Source organism: Stegodyphus dumicola, chromosome 12 (genome assembly GCF_044657685.1).
Source record: "Stegodyphus dumicola isolate Sdum_Otavi_A_Nest chromosome 12, ASM4465768v1".
In the NCBI taxonomy this organism is placed as follows: Eukaryota; Metazoa; Arthropoda; class Arachnida; order Araneae; family Eresidae; genus Stegodyphus; species Stegodyphus dumicola.
The window spans coordinates 66060276-66082379 of NC_140779.1; the positions used below are offsets into that span (position 1 = coordinate 66060276).

Sequence of the window (22104 nt, forward strand, 5' to 3'; positions counted from 1 at the left end):
TAATAGGTACAGAAAAATTTTCTTTATTTCATGGGTTTAATATTGCGATTATCCTTTTAATCTTAGGTTTAATAATTTCCATTGATTTTGTATTATGAAGATGCGCACAAATTGCAGTTGCATTAGCAATAATTTCTGGTTTAGGTATGAAATAATCATTTTGTATTAAATCTTACGGACATAATTGCTTCGGTTTAAGAACATTTCGGGCCTTGATTTGAACAATAGATCTTCTGACTGCTAGCATAATGCTCTGTATGTTATTTTGCACCAAAAGAACATGAACGGGATAAGACGATAGCTGCTTATATATTTAACTGTGAGATAAAAATTTGAAAATAACACAAACATTTATTATTTAAATTAATTTCTTATTGGCTTCATTTATTGATTATTTAATAACAATATCACGATCAGTAAGTATTAAATTTTGTTACTTATTACTGCTTTAAAACACCTGAGAATAAAATATTTGATAGTCGTTCGACTAACGATCTGTCATTTGATGTCGATTAACATTTACCAAATATATAACGGAGTTCTGAAGATCACTGAATGGCTTTAGGTAATGAATTTGGAGAGGATAAAAGATGAAAGATCGGAAGACAGAAATTTCATTAACAACTCTGAAGAGACAAAGAACTTTAATATTATCCTGCCCAATGAACGTTCTGTGTTTGCGCTAATTATTCTGGCTGTGTCGCGAGTTCGAAGACAATACTGATTCAAGGTCTATAATGATATGCAGAAAAATTCAGTCATGATAATGGCGCGGCATTAATACTAATCCATGCATGGTTGGAAAATGGCAGATTCTGAGAACTAGTGCTGATGATGCTTGATTATCTTTCAAGTTTTAAGAATAAATTACATATCACTGTAAGCAACGGAGCGTTTAAAAACAATGCGTGATCTTGAAAACGAAGTCTTCGTCGGCATGTGACGCCCGTACCCTAGAATATGATGCCTATTGTTTAACTTTAATAGCGCTTAGCTTGATATATCGTACGTAAAGTTAGCATACGAATAAGGCGTGGAAAACTGAAAAGTCTTGGAAAAATGGGAAGAGTTTATTTACACTCATTCCTTTCTTTTCCCCTTCTCTGTGGGGGTGAGAAGAACTTGCGGCTCAAAGGATACTATTTTTTCTTTTCTCATTCCGATTACTAGCCAATTATACCAGGAAAGCACGTGTTGAGGAAATTCCTATACATAAGAAATTTCCTATATATGTGGAGGACGAAAACGTTCGCCCATTGTATCCGAAGATTCGTTATAAATCGAGTTCTATAGTGGGATTCCACTGTATTTAAAAAAATACAAAACATGCATGTATAATACTTTATTTGAAGTACATTTGGAACAGCGTATTTATATTCACCAATTTTATAAAAAGAGGCCTTTCTTTTGCTCTACAACAGTTGAATTTTATATATGAACATTGCACTAAAAAGAGGGGGGGAATGACCACTTAAGTGCATAAAAGTGGTAATTTCTTAAAGTTTGCTTTGGTTATGGCAAAGCTCTCGAGGGCTGTCTACCTAAGGGAAGTGATGTCTTCGTAGCTCGCATTCACATTGCACGTATATCTTTGCCCAAAATGCATCTTTACGAAAATTACTGATATGACTAAACGGAAGTAATATTTCTATATTACAATCGTTATTGTAATACACCTTTGCAAATTCAGTGTGTTAGTGTTGCTGTGATTAATCCTCTATATCTGTATGCATTCTAGATTAGGTACACGACTAACAGGCAGAGTATAGCGTCTGTCGTTGAACAACCCTTTGTATCTTATAGATGATAGTATAAGTTTGCTTAGTTCCGTCCTAGTTTTGATGAGGAATACGAGTGGAGAGGATTCAAGAGTCTCCTATCCTTTTCGCTTACCATCAGCTTCTCAATGGAAATTTCGGATGAACGGTATTTTAAGCACCCCTATTTCGACAAACACCTTCTCTGTAATTCACTATTGCCTTCAACGATATGGCAACAAGTACATTTGTGATAATATCTATCAAAACAACAGTTCACTGAATTACTTCTCAGTAAGTCCCATTCTTATTTTCAATGAAATGCTTCACTAACGCAAAAAAAGACAAAATACATACTTACTTCTATTTCGTTATTATTGTTAACGGGAGAAAACGGAGGAGAAGAAGATTTGAAATTAGCTTAAGCTGCGGTATTATCGAAGAAACTGTACAAATATTCTATCACAGATACTTACTCATCTGTCACAGATACTTATCCATTCTTTCGCATTATTAAAAGAGAGGTATCTATATTATTTTTCTTTCTACACATTTTATTCCAAACTTAACGACACCATGCGCTAAGCAGTATTTCATGCTATCATGCTATGTGGTATTGTTAAATTTGACCGTGATACTTCTCTTTTCAAGTACTGCGAATTCGTCTCACCTTATGCTAATGCTGTAGACATTGCAATGTATTTCTGTATCTATTATTATATCAAATCAGTAATAGTAAGTCAAGTTAGTTTATGACCATCTTTATTTCTTTATATATATATATATATATGCATAAATTTGAATTTCACAAACATTCTCTATTCGTAAAAAGTAAATTTAAAGTTAATTAAATTTTAAATAATGAAATTTAATGCAAACAAATAAATGATTAATTATTGCTGCGAACTAATCTACAATAACATTTAAATTCTGAGAGCATATGTAAATCAAGTGCAAGTATCAAAATCCATGAATAAATATATAATTCCAAAAATTTTTTAATCCTAAAAAAATTATAAAAATGAATGCATAAGTGAATAATTGTTGAGCAGGCAGGAGACAGACTTATCGAGGAGAAGTTGCCTCCAAACCTAATTCTTCAGTTATTCAATTCGTGTTTTGTCATCCATGTAGACAAGGGTAAAAGTCGAAACCATAAGTAAAACCAAATGTTGAGAATTACTAAAAAGAAATTTAAACAAGTGGAATTTTCAGAAATCAGCAAGTAAATGACTACAGTTAAAATTAAAAAAAGGTTAATTAAGAGAAAAAAACCAAATTTTTAGAAAAACCAAAGTAATTTAGAAACTCTTGCCTACAGAAAACTTCCCCGACGCAAATTATGCATATAAATAAAAAAAGAAACTGCATATTATTTATAAAAATACATAAATAATACTAAAGGGCAAGTAAATAGTAAGTTTTAATTTAACTTACAAACTATATTTGTATTCGGAGAGTGTGGCAGCATTTGCCAAACTAAGTGATGTAAAGTAGTGTGTTTCTGCTAACTTTATAAATAGAGGGCACTAATATAAGGTTAATTTGAGTGTTAAGCTGCTATCTGTTAGATCTATTTAAAAAGCTATTCTGTAAACTTTTAAGTAATGTAAAATGTGTATTCTGTTGCTAAAATGTTGCTAACTGTTTTGTATTGTAAAAATGTAAACTGTTATGTGAAAAAATAGTTGCAAAATATTAAGGATTGTAAAAAATCAAAAATGTTTTTGAAAAAAAATACGAAAATCTTTTTTGAAGTAAAATTAAATAAATTTAATTTTAATTAAAAATTTTTTAAATGTTTTTAATTAAAATAAGAAATTTATTGTAATAGTCTTAATTTATTAAAACTGACAGACAAATTTAAACAGGTTTACTCAAAACTTTACTAAATACTGGTCAAAGATAAGGAAAATTAGAAAAAAGATAAAAATCTTCACTCAATTCGGGCTATAATTGAGACTTTTGAAAAGTGTTGGCCCTTCATTAATACAAGGAAAGAATCCAGTATTGATTAAATATACAATTTTACAAATTAATATTTACAAGATAGTCCCTTAACTCTTCAAAATCCTCAGTTACCCTCTAGTTAAGGTTTAAGGTAATGTTATTATGCCATAAAGAGTCAAATTATAAAGAAAAGTTAATGCCTGCCTTTTTAATATGCAAATTAATAAAATGTGTTGGGACTAGGTTATTAAACCGAACATTAATTAGCTTTATTATTTCTTCCTTCAAATCTTCTATTTCAGTACATATATTTTTATTCTGATTTTTTGGCTACAAAAAGTCTTACCTATTACTTTTTTAGAGGTATTAGAGTTCCAATTATTTAGTTTAATAGCATTAAACTGGAAATTCCTCATTTTATCATATAATTTAATTTTGCTGTGTTTAATTATGACCAGATCTACGTATTCAATAGTATCTTAATTCGTATTAGTTTTATTAAGTGTTAAACTATTTGGGTAAATTTTGAATTGTTTAAAAGTAGAATTACTATTGAAAATTATAATATCATCAATGTTATATATATGCATAAGTTGTTCATCCTGTGCCAGGATATCGCTAATAGAATCGATATTGTTGTAAATTTCTGTAAATGTATAAATTCTTTCAATACAGCTTTAACGCCTATAGTGCTTATTTTAACAACTCTTATAATGCTAAAATTATCGTTCAGTTGTTTTTCGGACGATAAGGTGCGTATATAGTTTAAAACACCTATAATGCTTATAACTTATTCCGAATTTGGTGTAAAATTATTTTTCAAATAACTCGTATAACTTACATAACTCTTACAAACTAGCCCTACTTTTGCTGTATATCCCTTTTCAAATAACGCGTTGATGCTTATAGCATCTAAAATTTTATAGATAATGAGCAAGTCGCACGAGAAGGTTTAAAAAAATACTATTTCGATTTAAAATCTTAATCATTTCAAATTCAGTTTTGTAATTTTTCTTTTATACAGCTTAAAGCATAGAATCTTAAAGCATAGTGAGTCATTTACATGTGTTGTCGTCAGTGTTAATTTTAAGTCTTCAGAAGTAATTTAAATGTCTTGGTAAATTTTTCCTGCGAGAATATCATTTATTCATCACAATCATCGAAAATCTCGAAGAGAATTATATCAATACAATGGCCATTTAACGAAAGAACTTAAATGGGTTCCCATATTACATTCAAGTTCTTTAAATGAATTCTAAAAAGGAGCTTTATGCAAGATTGATGCCACGACGAAAATTTTGAAATTTTCGCTATGCAGGGAGAGAGGAATGAATTCTTAAGAGCTTGCAGTTACAGAGAGGTGCTTCTCGTTTCAGACAATGAAAATTTCTGGTTCTTATTAGTTTGTTTTGTAAAAATATTTAAAAGAATCTCCATGTTTTCTTTTCTTCCGAATCGCGAGTTTTGTATTCTTTCGGACTTCTGTAAGATTTAGACTATAACGGTTGTTGTTACACATTTTCTTTGCAGCCACACATATCTTGAAATAAACGATACTTTTAGATTGAATGTTGGATAGGACAGACTAGCGGAAACATTATCTTTCTTTTCAACTGTTTTATATGGGCAAAATTTCACTAAATATTTTACTTGACTTTTTATGCTCAGTATTGATAAAAGACCAAAAGTGGATAAAAATTTCATCTATATAACGAGCTCTGAACGTAAAGCTTTCTGCTCTAAAACTAAGGCGAGTATTATTCAGAAATAAAGAGTCAATGTAACCAAGCTGATATCTACAGGGAATACAGTTTATCGAAATCTTCAGTTGATATAACTTGGAAAAATCGACATTTAATAATTTCTGATCATAGAAAAAAAATTGGCTACATTTCTACTCATGGTAAAATGCGTATTTTTCTTTCTATCCAACAACTTTTGCTCTCATTTTTGCAGATTACGTTACTATGTGACCTATTTGGTATAAAATTTTAAATCAGTTTCTTTCCATTGGAAATGAAACAGAATTCGTACAGAAGAAAGAAAATATTTCCTCCTAAAAATCCACCATTCTCATTTCGAATTCAGCAGCTGTATGACCAGTACATTACATTGACATTCATTTCCAAACACAGTGCAGTAACATGGTTTTATGTCTCGTTCTTGAATTTTTATGTGTCTGAGAAAAAATACTATAGTTTGGTTATCTTCTGCATAATGAAGAAAGAATACGCTTATAGCTGCATCATATATTTTGAACGGTTAATAGCACAGGAGCTCAGAATAATGTATCCTCTGCCGCGAAAAATGCAAGAAATTTAACGGCTTGCACGCAAAGATAAGCTTTATAAGAAATAAAATTACTCTTTTTACATTGTTTCTAAAATTTATGTTGTTTTCTTCACTCCCACTTAAGCATAGGTTGGTAGTAGAGACGTCCTCCTAAATTAACAAAGTTAATGGACTACCTATTGGATATATTTTTACACTATGAAATAAAGTTACGCTTTTCTTGTTTTAAAGAATTTTAATACTTTAGATTATAAATCTTAGGTTTAATCCTCTGAATAAGAAAATGGTGGAGTGGTTTATGTATGATATTTGTAGATGATTTAGTCTTTTGGAGAAAATGATATGATTGATTTTGTTTATTGTTTTATTACGTTTGATATGATTTTGAAGCAAAATACCTGATTAAATATCCACTTCTGTTCCCCATAGTTCCAAAAAAAAAATAAACATGTGGGCTTTTTAATTTCGAATAAACTGAGTGGAAGTTTTTTAAACGAGAGTGATAAGTTTCTAAAATAGGAAAAAGGTAGCATACTGAATTGTAAAAAAACTCTTGTTTTTAAATGGAAGAGAAACGCATCAATGTAAAAGTTGAGGCGAAAATCTTAAAGGGAGGAATTTTCTTCCCCCCTTTTACCTTTAAGTACAAAAATACTAAATTAGTACAATAATGTAAAGCAAATACACAGTTCATTTGAGCTTTCTTTTGAAATTACAGCACTGAAACAATTAACAAATTTCTATTCCAGCCTTCAGACAGACCGAAGGATTCATAATATAATATTCATAATATATGCATAACCAAAGGAAAAGAGCGTATGCCCTATATTCCTATTGTTCCGTCTACTATATCAGAATATATAAATAGGATGAGTTTTAAATACGGTAAGAATCTAAGTTGAGAGAAGTAGAACTGGTATCATTAGCGCGCTTTGAAGCGACTGCTTTGTATTGTATTGGATATGAAGTACCATTTGCACTTCCAAGCAGGTTAGTCTGGCAATTCTGAGCATAAAGGTTCAATAAAATCTCTTCAATGTGTGAATAAATCATCACACGAACTAAAATTAATTGCAAGTTTATTTACAACATTAGCTATTTTAAATTACTTTCAAAACGAGAGTTCAAAATTATTATTACCGACCCAGTCGGTTCTTGCAATAATTCTCTAAGAACAGAGTGCAACAGGGTTGCCAAAAAAGTATGCAAAATGAAGTATTCACTTACGGTCAAACCTACCTACCGGTCAGATCGGCAGTCCTAACGGCAGTCACAACAGGATACAAGTGGTATTTTCTCCAAGTTTAGCGAGTTTCTCTTTGCTGATTAACTTCAAGTTATAGTCCATAAAATTAGGCGTGTGCTTAGATATAGAAATTCAAAATTAAATTTAAATTTATTAAGTTTAAAATTGTGCATAATTTGAATTTATATATTATCTGTTATTCTCGTGAGAGGCCGAAGTAATTTTATATTAATTTTGTTCTTTATTTCTTGCTGAAGTCTGAAATTTATTTTATATGTTTTTATGCTAAAGGATTGCTCATTCAGAATTCTGAGAATGTTTTAGGGAATTCCGTGACGAAAATTCGTTTTTCAGGCTTTAAGGTTAAATTAATTTTAGTTTGAGCCAACTTAAGTTGAAGTTATAAAGTATCATTTGAGTTTCTAACCAGTTATTTTATGTTAATTCCCTTTTCTATCAACCTCGTTTTCGTTTCCGTGCCACAACATAAATGTCCAGAGCGCGTGATATTCAAATTAGGTAGAAAGAAGGAAGTACTTAAGGGAAGGTTTTGGAGGGAGAAATTACAGCGTGCTCTTTCTGCTTGAAGGCCACGTTGCTAACTGTGATTCATTCGCGATCACTACTCTGCGACGTTGAGTTATTCTTCTCAGTAGGCTTATTTAGGTTGCATTCGGTCAGAGCCAGCTTGGGCGCTAGTTATACTGTGAAGCCATTAGGCTATACTTAAATTTCATCAATTTTAGTTCATCCATTATCTCTGATTTAAAGCCAAAGATATTGGCTTCTGCAAGCACGAGTTAGTGCTGTCTGTTAAACCTTATTTGGATTAAATAAGTGTCCTTACCACGCTTTTTCCGGTTTCTGTGGTACTTATAAGATGCAATGAAAACTCACCAGTTGTCTTTTAGAGTTCTGGTCTAATTGTATGCTACCTAAGAAGGCTTGATCTTATAAAGTTTATATACTTATAAAGGTGTTAGGGAAAACAATCGCATTGTGAAACCCGGTGTCGTATGTAAGGATAAAAATTTATTGATTCGTAAACTGCTAACTCAAAATAAAAACCATAAACAAACGTAGAATATATACATAAAAAAGACAAATTACAATTCAATAAAAAGACTCGGTTCAATTCTTTTTCCTTCTGCAGACGATTCCGAAATAGAATTCATTGCTTCACGGTGACCGCAGTGCAAACAACATTAACTCGTTCGAAAGATAAAAAGATATACTCTCTCTCCTTCTGCGACACTGAAGTCGAAGATAAGGAACAGTGATCTCTTAACGTCTTTTCTTTTTCGAAGAAAAAGAAGGAGGAAGGAAATTCTCTATCCAATCTAGAACCAACAAGATCTCATCTCTGTCCGAAATGCTTTTACAACTTCAACATCTTTCTTTTGTTCTTGTTTTTCTTACTTTCCACGAGACAGAGAGGTAGGCGTCTTTTCGTATTGATAGTAGGTCGCTTCATCGTATCTTTTACCTCGATTTTTCCGCTTCAGAGAATTCTTTTCTACTTTTTTCAGACATCATTTGAAGGTTTTTATTTGTTTTGCAAAGTTTATCTAATAAATGTCTGATTGATATTTTCTCCCACGTCATTTCGCTTGTTTCATCTTATGTACTTTAGCCTCTTTTATAAACAAATTAATTTCATAATATTAGCGAATAATACACATATCTCTTTGGGAAAAAATTTCAAAATTCGCAGAAATTAGTTCTCAGAAAAAAAAAAAAAAGTCTGATGTGGACCTCGCATGATTCCCAGTACGGTCTATTAAATTATAGACACGTTTTTCTACACTTCATTTAAAATTATTTTCTCGAATTATTCTAACTTCGTTAATGGATCTCTTAAGGTAATTTGAAAATGACGTAAAAAGTTACCAATTTTGAAATCAAATATTCCGGTCTCTTTTTTTTTTTTTTTTTTTTTTTTTTTTTTGTCGCACAGAAATCAAACTTCTTCAAATTTTATTTTTTCATGACAAGTATAAAATTTTCCCAAATATAAGTATAGGAAAAGGGAGACCACATTAAACAGTCAGATTTCTGTAGCTGTCCAAAATTTATTTTTTTTCATTTGACATCCCCAAAACATTAATATTTTCGTCATTTAAAACACTTCTGTAATTGGAAGTGTATGACTGCGACCAATGATTGTGAAAATAATTTCGTCATTTAAAACACTTCTGTAATTGGAAGTGTATGACTGCGACCAATGATTGTGAAAATAATTTCGTCATTTAAAACACTTCTGTAATTGGAAGTGTATGACTGCGACCAATGATTGTGAAAATAATTTCGTCATTTAAAACACTTCTGTAATTGGAAGTGTATGACTGCGACCAATGATTGTGAAAATAATTTCGTCATTTAAAACACTTCTGTAATTGGAAGTGTATGACTGCGACCAATGATTGTGAAAATAATTTCGTCATTTAAAACACTTCTGTAATTGGAAGTGTATGACTGCGACCAATGATTGTGAAAATAATTTCGTCATTTAAAACACTTCTGTAATTGGAAGTGTATGACTGCGACCAATGATTGTGAAAATAATTTCGTCATTTAAAACACTTCTGTAATTGGAAGTGTATGACTGCGACCAATGATTGTGAAAATAATTTCGTCATTTAAAACACTTCTGTAATTGGAAGTGTATGACTGCGACCAATGATTGTGAAAATAATTTCGTCATTTAAAACACTTCTGTAATTGGAAGTGTATGACTGCGACCAATGATTGTGAAAATAATTTCGTCATTTAAAACACTTCTGTAATTGGAAGTGTATGACTGCGACCAATGATTGTGAAAATAATTTCGTCATTTAAAACACTTCTGTAATTGGAAGTGTATGACTGCGACCAATGATTGTGAAAATAATTTCGTCATTTAAAACACTTCTGTAATTGGAAGTGTATGACTGCGACCAATGATTGTGAAAATAAAAGCCGAATAAAGACTTTAGAACTTTCCAATCGGCAAGGCCGTATATATACGGCATAGAATATTTTTTATGATATCTGTAAAAAATTTAATATGCGTACATACGCAAATAAAGGAATTATGGCGATATATTAAAAGTACACAAATCCATGTATAAAATGCCAGGAGAATTTTTATATTAAAATCAAGAAAATTTTTTCTCATAGTAGTTTTGGGAAACTTGCGCTTTCTTGCTGAAACCCCGGCCGGTCTGAGGGTTAAGCCGCGTAAGGGTGCGCATGACACCGCGTAAGGGACTTTTAAACCTTATAAGGGTGCGTACAATCGGTAGTACCAAACATATTAGATCCACAGTTAGAAGTTATAGCAGTCTCATATACAAAGTTTCAATGTTCTGCGGCTAATCGTTTTTAAGTTATGCGAGATACATATATATACTTACGTATAGATGTCACGAAAAAATACCTTTTGAATCTACTTTAAATCCATTTTACAATTTGTTAATCGTCCGTATGGATTCGGGAACGATCAAAATGGATATTTTTGTTGAAATAGAATATCCGAAAGGTTTTGCGATTATAATACTTCCTTTTCTTTCGGGACAATTTTGTAAAGATTAACGAAATGTAATAATTTATACGGTCTTACTTATCTGACAAAAAATGCGATACACAAAACAAAATATTATGTCAAGGTATAAAAGTACAAAATAAAATAAAGGTATGTCAAGGTACAAAATAAAATGTTAAGGTTTAAAGAGAGGAATAGCATTCTCTTTAAACCTTGACCAGTAAAATGTGGCAAAGGTCCAGATTAAACTTTTCTAAGATAAAAGCATCATCCATACATAACGACTGTTTGGAAAACTTCAAAATAGATGTATTTAACTACCATCCAAGCATCGAAATAAAGCTGTAATAAAGGATCGTATCTCGAAAACAAAAAGCAGATGAACTTACAGTGCAGATATTTGATGGAAAGTTCACGCGTTCTTTTTCTGAAAACCATTGGAGTTCTTTGCTTCTAGAGTCGAGAATTCGCATGCATCACAGATTCTATCAATTACAACAAGGAATGAATCATTATACAACCATCAAATATGTCAATTACGTGCGTTATTCATTGTAAATGTTTTAGTTAATTTTTTTTTTGCATTTATTTTTAATTTAATAATTTTTTTTTGTTATGAAGCTTTAGGGTTACTATTCTTTTATTTAGTCATATTTTGCATTAGATTTTATGTTTGGAACCAAGTGGAACACTATTGGCCGAAGATCCCCGTTTTTGTTGCATTGTTCCTACCGAAGATTGAGTAAGTTATTCCAACCTTATTAATTTAAAAGTCAAACAACAAAAATCAGCGTTATATTTTAAAACTTTCACAGGATTAGTTTCGATGGTTATACCGAACCATCATTCTCACCTTGCAAAGTAAAAATGAACAAGATAAGATATAATGATTAAATAAGATAAGATAAGAAAGCCTGGAAAGCAGTCAAGCTACTGGCGTCATCTGTTGACGAAACCAGAAGCTAAAACATAATTTCTTTAAAAGCCGAAGGCAAAGATGGATTGGAATTAGGGTCGTTAACTAGAACAGAAAGATTTTTTTTGAATGTGAAATGCCTCTAGAAATTCCAGCTCACCAATGAAAGATGTTTTTTGAATAATTTTGGCAGAAAAATTGAAAGTGTGATTTTCGGACCAACAATGCTGGGCAACAGAGGACTTCAGTGTTTCCGTTTTTCTAACATATGCCTTATGTTCCTTAATGCGAAATTTTAAGGCTCCCTTAGTCTGGCCAATGTAAATTAAACCACACTGGCAAGGAATCCTGTTAATACCCCAGGAATTTATATCCGAAATGGGGTCCTTGAGTATGGAACTTGGAATTTTATTGATGGGAGAATAAACTACCCGAAAGTTAAATTTCTGCAAAATATGTGCAACGTTATAGCTAATTGATGGAAAGAAGGGAATGACAACATAATTTTTATAATCTCTTAAAACAAGAGTGTTCCTTTTGGTGTGTTGAGATGAGAATTTTTTAACTGCTTGATTAATAATGTTGGGTGAAAAGCCCCTGTCAATAGCTATTGCTTTTAAATAATTTAGTTCTTCATCAAGAGATAGTTTGGCAAAGGAAACTTGAAGAGCACAGAAAACATAGCAATAAAATGAAGCTAACTTTTATTTAGTCGGATGACATGATTTGAAGTGTGGTGGAAGGCAAACCGATGAAGGTTTAAGGTAGACCGTAGTACTGAAGTTGGATGTGTTACGTGTGATCAAAATGTCGAGAAACGGAAGAGAATTGCAAGTCTCAAGTTGAAAAGTGAACTGAATAGCAGCATCAATGGAATTCATTGCTGAAAGAACTTTATTTAAATCATCTTTATTACATTCAAACAGGGTAAAACTATCGTCTACGTAGCGGAACCATACCGGGAAATTTAAAGTTTCAAACAATTTTGATTCAAAATAATGCATGCAGATATCAACCAGCATGAGACTGAGGGGGCTTTCCATGGCTAATCTGTCAGTTCTCGTTCATTTATCTTATCTCGTTCATTTGCGCTTTTGCAGCTGAGGATGATGGTTCGGTAAAACCATCGAAACTAGTGCTGTGAAAATTTGAAAATATAACACTGATGCTTGTTGTTTGACTTCTAAATTAATATTTGTTCGGCGTGTTATTTTATCTTAATTAATCCAATCTGTTTTACACCAACCGATAATTTCTTTTCAGTTCTGAATAGTGAAGAGATGAGGGTCAAAGAACATGCGATGCCAATTTTTGGGTTTTGTCGAGCCTCCTGATGTACATTATAGGTATATACTCCTGTTGTATGCTGCTAATACATGTGTATTTTAATTATGTGTAGTTTAACAGTCATTTAGCCTTTATCTTTCCATAAAATGCAGCTTTTGATGTCAGATTACTGTACGGATTTTATGAAATCCAACATTTCGACATCTTTACGGTTAACTACGCTATTTTGAGAGCTGTGGGATTTATAAAAAAATTTAAACACTATCAAGACTACTGTTTCGCTTGCACGCACGCTGTTTATTTGAAGTAAACCGACCAGTTTTATAACCAGGAAGTACTGCTTCGTCTTCTCGAAGTATTACGTAGCGACTGTGTTTTCATTCTCAATGCCCTTGATAATAAGCTTATGCGTCTGGGTAAATACGAGCGAAGAAAGAAAAACGCGCGTTTCGTAGTTCTACTTCCATAATAGTGCTTCTATAGGCGAGGGGGTGTAGCTCAGTGGTAGAGCGTTCGCTTTGCATGTGAAAGGCCCGGGGTTCGATCCCCCGCACCTCCATTACGTTTCTTTTATTTTCCTACCTCCCTTTTCCTCCGTATAAGCACAAAACACTGTTAGTTCAAGTTTCCTTGCATGCATTTTCATTTCTAATTCGTTTACAATAACGTCGCTAAAATGTTTCTTTTAGTTCAGCAAATCTTGACTGTGATTTTTAGAAGCATTACAAATTAAATAAATAAAAAATAAAAATATGTTATCTGAAAGTTTAGCAATTTCAGGATCTAAAAATTAAATTTTGGATCATACTTGTTACAGAAAAACAGGTGCCAAATTATTTCCTACACAAAAATGTATGTATAAGCTTAAGGGGGCTTCCTGAAAGATCGTACTTAATTTATTTTTGTGGATCCATATTCGTATAGAGATACATGAATAAAGACAGAAATTATTCTTTGAACTGATTACAACCGACATTGTTGTGTATCTCCTCTCTTAGCCACGTGATTCTGAAGAAAGAACCAGAAATAATTCTTCTGCTTAGAGTCATCTTACAATATGTTTTTAAAAAAGTTTTATAAAATGACCAGGTTAATCTTTTTTATCATTCTTGTTTTAAGAGAGTGAAAAATTAGTTTTATATTATAAAAATTCCAAAATTTATAACCCATGAATTTTTGGATTTTGGAGTAGTAAAATAACGGCCGTGAAAAGGGCAAAAGAAAATTGAGCCAGTTTCGAAAAATCGTCAAAATTAGTCATTTTTTTCATTCCATATGCGCTGTGAAGACAAACCGATTTTCCTCAGAATGTCCACCCTTGGGACATCTATTTTGAAGACTGATAATTAAAAAAAAATTATTTTCTTAATAAATAACGTAACTTTCACTTCATTTAGAAAAGTATGCGTTAACGAATAACTCATGCATACTTCATAACAAGTGAATCTATAAGATCTAGCCCTTTCAAGCCACATAAACTAAACTAGATCCTACAAATGAACGTCGCGAATTCTCACACAGGCGTTAAGTAAGCGAAAACACGCTCTGAATAAACTCCAAGACTCACCCGTTTAGATACTGACTTCATGTAACTTTAAATTTACATCCTGGCGGGGATATGCGAGGAGAAGGCGAGGAGTAACAAATGTTTGAATAAAAACTTAGTTAACTAAGGGAAACCCTACAAATCTAACTATTACAACTAAAGCATGATTTGATTAAAAACCACCAAAGCAATTTTTTAGACCAATTGTTATAACTAATGCAAAATAGAGAATATATGATATAGTCCATCAGTGGCTGAGTGGATAAGATAGCTAAACTCTGGTATTTTGATCCGTTTTTGAATTATAGGGAACAGATATTATACACGGGGGGGGGGGCTCCGCGGCTTTCCTCAGCTGTGTAACCTTAATAAAAGCTATCGTTCTAAGCCCTTCCCTAATGCATCTCTCTTTTAACAGATATCCGAAGTGCAGTTTGCCTTATTCAATTAACCTTTCCCCCCATATACAGGGAATCAGATATCAAATTTCCTATACGTCGGAAGTGCCCAAGATAATCAAAAATTGTGAATATACAAAGGGAAGCGTGTAGTATTTGAGTTATGGCATATATTGCTATTGTAAATGTCCAGATCCTTGCAACTTAGTGCATTCGTCGGGAATAGCATATGCCCATGACCCACTTAGGCATCTCATTACCGAGAACGTTGCCCAGAGTACACCACCTGGAACGACAGAATAACACCTTTGAGATAAGGGAAACTACGCCCATTTTTAATAGAGTACACCTGAAGAACGAATCCGAGGGTTTCTCAAAATCTTTCTTTACCGCTAAATTTCTCGAGAGGGCTCTCTTCTCAAAAGTATTTTAAGTATCTCCATGCAAAGCAGACACTAAATACACGTTGGGTTTTAAGAAAGTTGAATGAGCACAAGGAAAAAATAGCTACATTTTACACGCTAGGATAAAGGTCCTTGTGCCTTTATCTAGCGTGTAAAATGTAACTACTAATGATTATGCAAATTTGCATAATCATTTAAATAGCCTGAAGTAATATTTAACTTAAGACAGTAATAGTGAAGTGAATGAACACAAGGAAAAAGTAGTTACATTTTACACGTTAGATAAAGGTTCTTGTGCAACTGTAATATATATTACAATTTTTAATAAAAATTATTTATTAAAGTATTTTATAAAGAATAAAATTTTAATAAATATTGTTTAGAACCATCTAAAGGTTTATAAACTGCATATGTTAATTCTCAGAATGATTTTGCGTTTAAAAATTGTAATATATATATTGTGTATGTATATATAAACTTAAAGCATTTAATGTTAAAAGCAAATTGGAGTGAAAACAAGGCAATTCCTCAACAATTCAATATTAATCATTGCAACCGTGTATAAGAGGTTTAACACAATACCTAATAATATTCGAAAATGTGTTTTGTTCTCCTGGTTCATTTGAGATCAAAAACCGCAAAAAGAATCTATTAAATTTCAGTTTAGAACATTAAAATTTATATGAAACCGAAAAATCGAATCTGAAATGTACCAATATATAAATTTTATATATATATATGTTGTATTTATTTCAGTCAAAACTTAATTATTTAATTTATATCTTTTCCGTATTCCGTATGTTCATTTGCAATTGAGAAAGCTAGTTAACCTGGAAGAATTATTTTGGGGATTTAACATTGGTTTTTTGGTTACCGCAAATACATTTTCTTAACTGTAAGATTGAAACCTGATTTATGAATTGCGTGATATACTGTGATGTTTTCGAAGGAGTTCTAGTTTGGGATCTGCAGTATCATATATTTTTCCTTTCACATTTCATATAATTTACTTTCTCTCTTTCCATCTTAATGTGGAGAATTTTGCATTAAAATAGTTCTAGACAATTTGCATTGCGTGAGACTGCCTCAATGTATAAACGACAGTTAAAACAGCCACTTAAACACTAAAAATTTAATTTCAGAGGTAGAGAAAAACCTGACCATATGAATTTCGGACCGCATTCCTTTACAATAATATATATTTTATGCTCAAGCGCGATGATTCAAATTCCACAGAGTATAGCAAAGATATGTAGTTCCAAAGAGAAATTTTAAGAATTCTATGTGTAATAATTAACTGAACATAACAGACTTTGATTTCTTGTCGAGGTCGGAATGGACAAAAGAACCGACTACAAGAGAATTTTCGATAGAATATTTTTTCCTCCAATCGCAGGCACTTGCCTATGCCGGCATCGGCCACCCCTAAGACCAGATGTGGTGGTCTTTTTATTATAGAGGCACTTAATAGATGGGCCAATTTTTGCCTGAGAAGGGACAAACAATTTTTACATCCAAGCCTTCTCCGGGATTCGAGCCCGGGCCCTTCGGTATCGCAGTCAGTATCCCCTAACCACTATACCGTCTGGGCGGTTTATTCGAGAAAAGTAAAGTTGATTTAATTGGAAGAGAAACACGTCAACGTACAATTTACAATTTAGGCAAGAAAGCAATCTTAGCTTGGCGTAGATTTTTGAATAATATTATAGCAATTTCGGCTCACCAGCGACCAAGAGGTAAAGTCCCTGAAGACTGATAGTTCGGTCCGGGGTTCGAATATAGCAAACGGACTGGCTACATGGACGTTTTCGTGGTTTTCCCCCAGTGTAACGTGTTAATAGGAGCCAGTTTCCTTTAGAAAGTACTCCACGAAGGATCCCTTCCTTCCATGTAGTGCTTTAGAGCAGAACACTTAAGTAATAATAATGAATATAGCTATTTCAAGAACCATCAGGCATCCGTCTGTTTTCTTTTGCTTTGCCCACTGATTTCCTTACGAGACTTTCGTTGCTACTAGCTTCACAAAATTCTAACCTTTTAAGAAAATTGTTTTCAATTTCTTAAGAAAATGGACCTAGGTCTAGACATCCTTGAAATCATTGCAGTATAATTCAAAACACACATTTAATCTTTTTCCTAATTTGAAACGTTGTTTTTGCGTTTTCGTGTCTCTGTGATGCAAAAGCCATCTAATTGCCTATAGTAAATGCACGAGAAAGATAACTATTTAAACTGTAGCGATTCTGACTATTTTAGTGTTATAGACTAAAAGCGATGAAAAGTTAGTTAAGCTGTTTTTCACTGTTTTAAGACATTTTGAGTAAACATATTTCTTACTCAGAAACCGTGGTTTATAAAGAATAACATATTTCCCATTGTATCCTCTCATAATGCAAATGCCTAGCATGACCAGATACCGATTAGCGCAGCCAGATACCAGTTTGTAGATCGGTAGTCCGAATTTAGGGGAGGGTTCAGTTGCTTTTAATATGCTTCTTTTTTCCGAATATTATAATCGTCTCTAGAAGGGTGCATGAACTAAATTGCGCTGCACAACTCGCCACTAACTGAATTGGTTTGACTGAGTCTTTTACCTCTCCCAGTCGTCTTTTAATAAATATATATATAAGGAATTACCATACTTTCTCACTCGTGTTCTCGGGCTGTCAGTGGTTAGTATGTCTAATATTTGGAAGATACGTTGTCTGAATTTCCGGGGCCACATTGAAAAAATTTCGTGTCTCTTGGTATGAAAAAAACTTAATAGTTATTCTACAAAATTAAATGCCATAAAACATCATTATTCTTAGGTAATTATAAGCCACAAACTCAGATGATAACAGTCCATGCACTTAAAAATATCAAGTGCAAATTAGCATATTATATATACGTTTGTTGTATTCTTCAAATTAAAGAAAATTGATCTAAAAGTGAAAGAAAATACTATTACATAAAAACACAAATAACTTATGAATATAAAATACAGAATTATCATCTTAAGACTGCAACTATTCTATATTGTCGGCAGAAATATGAGAGACCGGTTATGCATATATCCAATTACCTGTTATATAAATCTATATAACAGATAATTGAATATCCCGAGAACAAATACAGATAAAGTTTGCAACAAGAAACATCTTCTCTAGACAAAGAAAAAACTGTCTGAAGATCTGTTTTGAAATTGCATTTTGACGAACAGAATCTATTTTAATTTAATTATGAAAGCGTTGCAATCAGGGACGTGTTGTTGAATATTCATTTCCCTAACTTTTATAAAACAGCGAAGGTGAATTAATAAGGAGCGCTGAAAGTTAAATTTCGAAAAAAACAAGAAAAAAGAAATCTCTTGAAATTACACGAATAAAGACTTTTTAAAATTCTGTTAGCGTTAAAGAAGGATACCGAGAAATTGCATTTGCATGTAAATTGATATCATTCCCAACATTTTACGAAATTTCTTTGCACATAAGAGAAAAAGAATGCAGAACAGCAAAGATACAGAGGAAACGAGGCTGTTTATAAAAAAAACGTTAAATGGAAAGACAACAAAACAATTTTTTTAAGAATTTTTCTCCAATATAACGTTTTCTCAAATAGCTATTTACATCCCCAGTGTTTTGTTTACTAATATAAAATTCATTCTTTCTCAAGTAATTGAAATTTTGGCTCTTTGCGCATTAAAACGCGTTTTGATGTGTCTGTCTTCGAAACGTGGGGAAACAAATCTTTAACAAAAAGAATGGGCGGAATTTAAATATGAATGTAGCCCATTAGATTAAAAATGATTTTCTTTCATTATTTTACTTTTTTTAAATGTGGTCTCCTTTTAAAAGTATTAAAAATTTTAAGCATATCTTCTGAAATTTATGAAGATATATATATATATGAGATTTGCTTTTCGAAATAATCTTTAATCTAGTTTTGCAAAATTTTATAAAATAATAAGGAGAAAAATATGAAATACACTAAAGAATGTTAATGCTAAGATTTATTTGTATTTATTTTTTTATCATTGTAACTTTGTTTTATATCTTATATTATTGTAAATTTGAATGTGTTTCTTTCTGTTGTATCATTAATATTCAGTGTACGTTTGAGTACTTACGTGTATAATAATTTGTATGAATGAAATTCTATGTAGATAATATTTTAAATTTTATAAATAGCCTCAAAAGAATTAAACTATCACCTACTGGAGTTAGGTTAACTGAATATGGCAAAACGAGGGTTGTTTGTTTGAGAGGAGGGACGCCTTCGTAAAGGACGTTCTGAGAAAAACTGTCTCTAGCATTCGCGTTTCACATGGGAAAAACGGCAAAGACCATCATGTAACCAACTCATTGGTCTGAATTCGAACTGTCATTATTCAGCGGTCTTAATCACTTGGCCACTAATAATATTATTACCTGTTGAAATCTACGAACTTGTATATATAATGTAGGGTCTTGTAACTTTTTGTGGAAAGCTCATGGCCAATTCCTAAGGTCTTGAGTTATAAACACTTTTTTTAGCATTTAAACTAAACTTTTTGTAAAGATGGGTCTTTAACGACTGTCTATTTATCATGATTTCGTGCAATCAGTCATGATTGATTTTAACATAAGATGTTTGTATTCTGACATCTGCATCCGCAGTGAGTTTCAGCCAAGCTTTCCGTTAGTGCTAATTTGCAATGCATGCTTAACGTTTGAAAGCCAGTTCATTTCATGTAAAAGATCCAATTACTTAATAGCGTTTTGAGATAAAATTTCTTGATGGGATAGAATAGATAATGATCCGAACCTCCTTTTCCTCCTCATATATACAGGTATGAAACAGAGAGAGAGGTTTATTGGAATAAAAGAAGCAAAAAGGGGACAATCACCTGTTATAAATTTATTTAAATAACCAATTATGGACTAACGCTTTGTTGTCAACGTTTGGCAGAATGCTGGAATTCTTCGATCTTGGAGTACTTCTTCCGAATCTTTTTGCTTTTATCATTCAAAGCAAATTTTAGAAGCGTATGATTTATATGGAAATCCATTAAATTCCAGGACTATATCTGTTGTTAAAAACATACATTACGCGCCCTAAGTTTGAGCATCAATTATTTATAAATAGATACCCTGGGAGCAAATACATCGGCCTAGCTCTCCTGCAACTGTTGAAAAGCGACCTCAAAGGCATTTTATGTAAACGAGTCCATTAACCTTCTGTTATTCGCTTTGGATCTTATCTCCAGTGAAAATATTGGGCGTGAAGGACGGGTTTTCTGTTGTACTCCCAGGAAGATCTTTGCACGTTGTGATGCGATATTCCTTCTGCTAAGGATACAACACTATAGGGACAAACTTAACAGCGATACTGCTGTTCGTTCGGACAATTAGGAATATATGCACCGAACCACGCGACACAGCAACAATGTTTGCAATATCATAGATCATTCTCCGATGATCTTCATGCCCAAGTTCCCGAAATGGTCTCGAATTGGCTCGCGGGGATGTTTATGGTAGATTTTCACTATCCCTCATTATGTTCATTCCACTTCTGAAGCATTTGTACATTGCATACGACTCAGTACCTCATCACAATAAAGTTTCCGAAGCATGTTCAATAGCTCTGTGGTAGATGTGTAGTTTAATGAAAAAAGTTCACTTTAAATTGCTGCTACACTTTTCTCTACGTGATATGAACGCAGACTGCCACTCACACGTGATTCCAAAAGCTGATTCGTTCAAGAATATGAAAATTTTTCTGGAATGTAGGGCTCCACAAGAGGGTGAAAAAGGCCTGAAATATTCCAACACCAGGCTTAACAGTTTAATAGTGAAATAAAAAAAAACTATGGATTTTTATCAGATTTTTCAAGAATAATTCCTCAAAAAGTACTTCAGTTTCAAAACTTCGAGTGTGCTGGCTCTTATTATTTCTTTTTGCGTATCGAATAAGATAAATTTAGAAATATTGAAATATTATTTAAAATACATATTGTGTTTGAATATCTCTTAATGCTGTGCCATAGAAAACAGCATATGGTTATGGTTTTGAAGATAAATGAAAGACCGTATACCGCTGCATGCCTGGAAGAAACAAAATGGATTAACAACAACTAAAGACATTCCGGTATTGTCAAAATTTCAAATTCGATATGTGTTTCTTGACTGCAAAACTTTGAAGGAGAAATAAAAATCTATCTTTTGGTGTAAGTGTCCAGGCTGTCTACTGGATATCCTTCGGGCATAAGCACGTGACAGGTAAACGAGGGAGGACTTATTTCTAGCAACAAATTCTGATGGAGAGGAGTGGATCATCGAGAGAAGGGGCTTTCGGGAGGAAAATCCCAAAACAAATTGTGTTCGAAAGCTGACACCGTCGGTGGTTCATATACAAAGATTTTCGGTCACGCAGAAAGGAAAAGACCCTTTCTATTCTAAGGATATCATAAATTCTTAGAATATCGATAAGAACGAAAGAGGTATAGTGTGGAGCGTCAGTTGAAAACAGTGTCTTTAGCAAAAGAACTGTTAGAAGTTTAATGGAATATTACTCTTTTGTTTTCAAAGGATTCAAATTTTTTATATATTTCCATTTAGGTTTTCGTTTAACATAGAGAATGAAGCAATAAATGTAACTGAAACATTTATTGCAATTTTCGAATAAATACCACTCTAAGAGTACTTCAGCAAATTAAAGCACGAAATTTCTCGACAAATTAAAAGTTGTCTTTAAATATCTTCACATTAAGATATTAAAATTTGAAAAGCAGAAAACAATATGTAGATTGAAAATGTATGAACATG

General features: G+C 32.4%; 1 protein-coding gene and 1 non-coding gene across 3 annotated transcripts in view; one reads left to right on the forward strand and one right to left on the reverse strand.

Annotated features, from left to right (window-relative positions):
- Nucleotides 1-22104, reverse strand: part of LOC118197836 (maltase A2-like) — a 343781-nt gene that overhangs the window by 44115 nt on the left and 277562 nt on the right. The window lies entirely within an intron of this gene.
- Nucleotides 13459-13530, forward strand: TRNAA-UGC (transfer RNA alanine (anticodon UGC)). Its single transcript has one exon. It is a non-coding gene; the product is annotated as a tRNA-Ala (tRNA).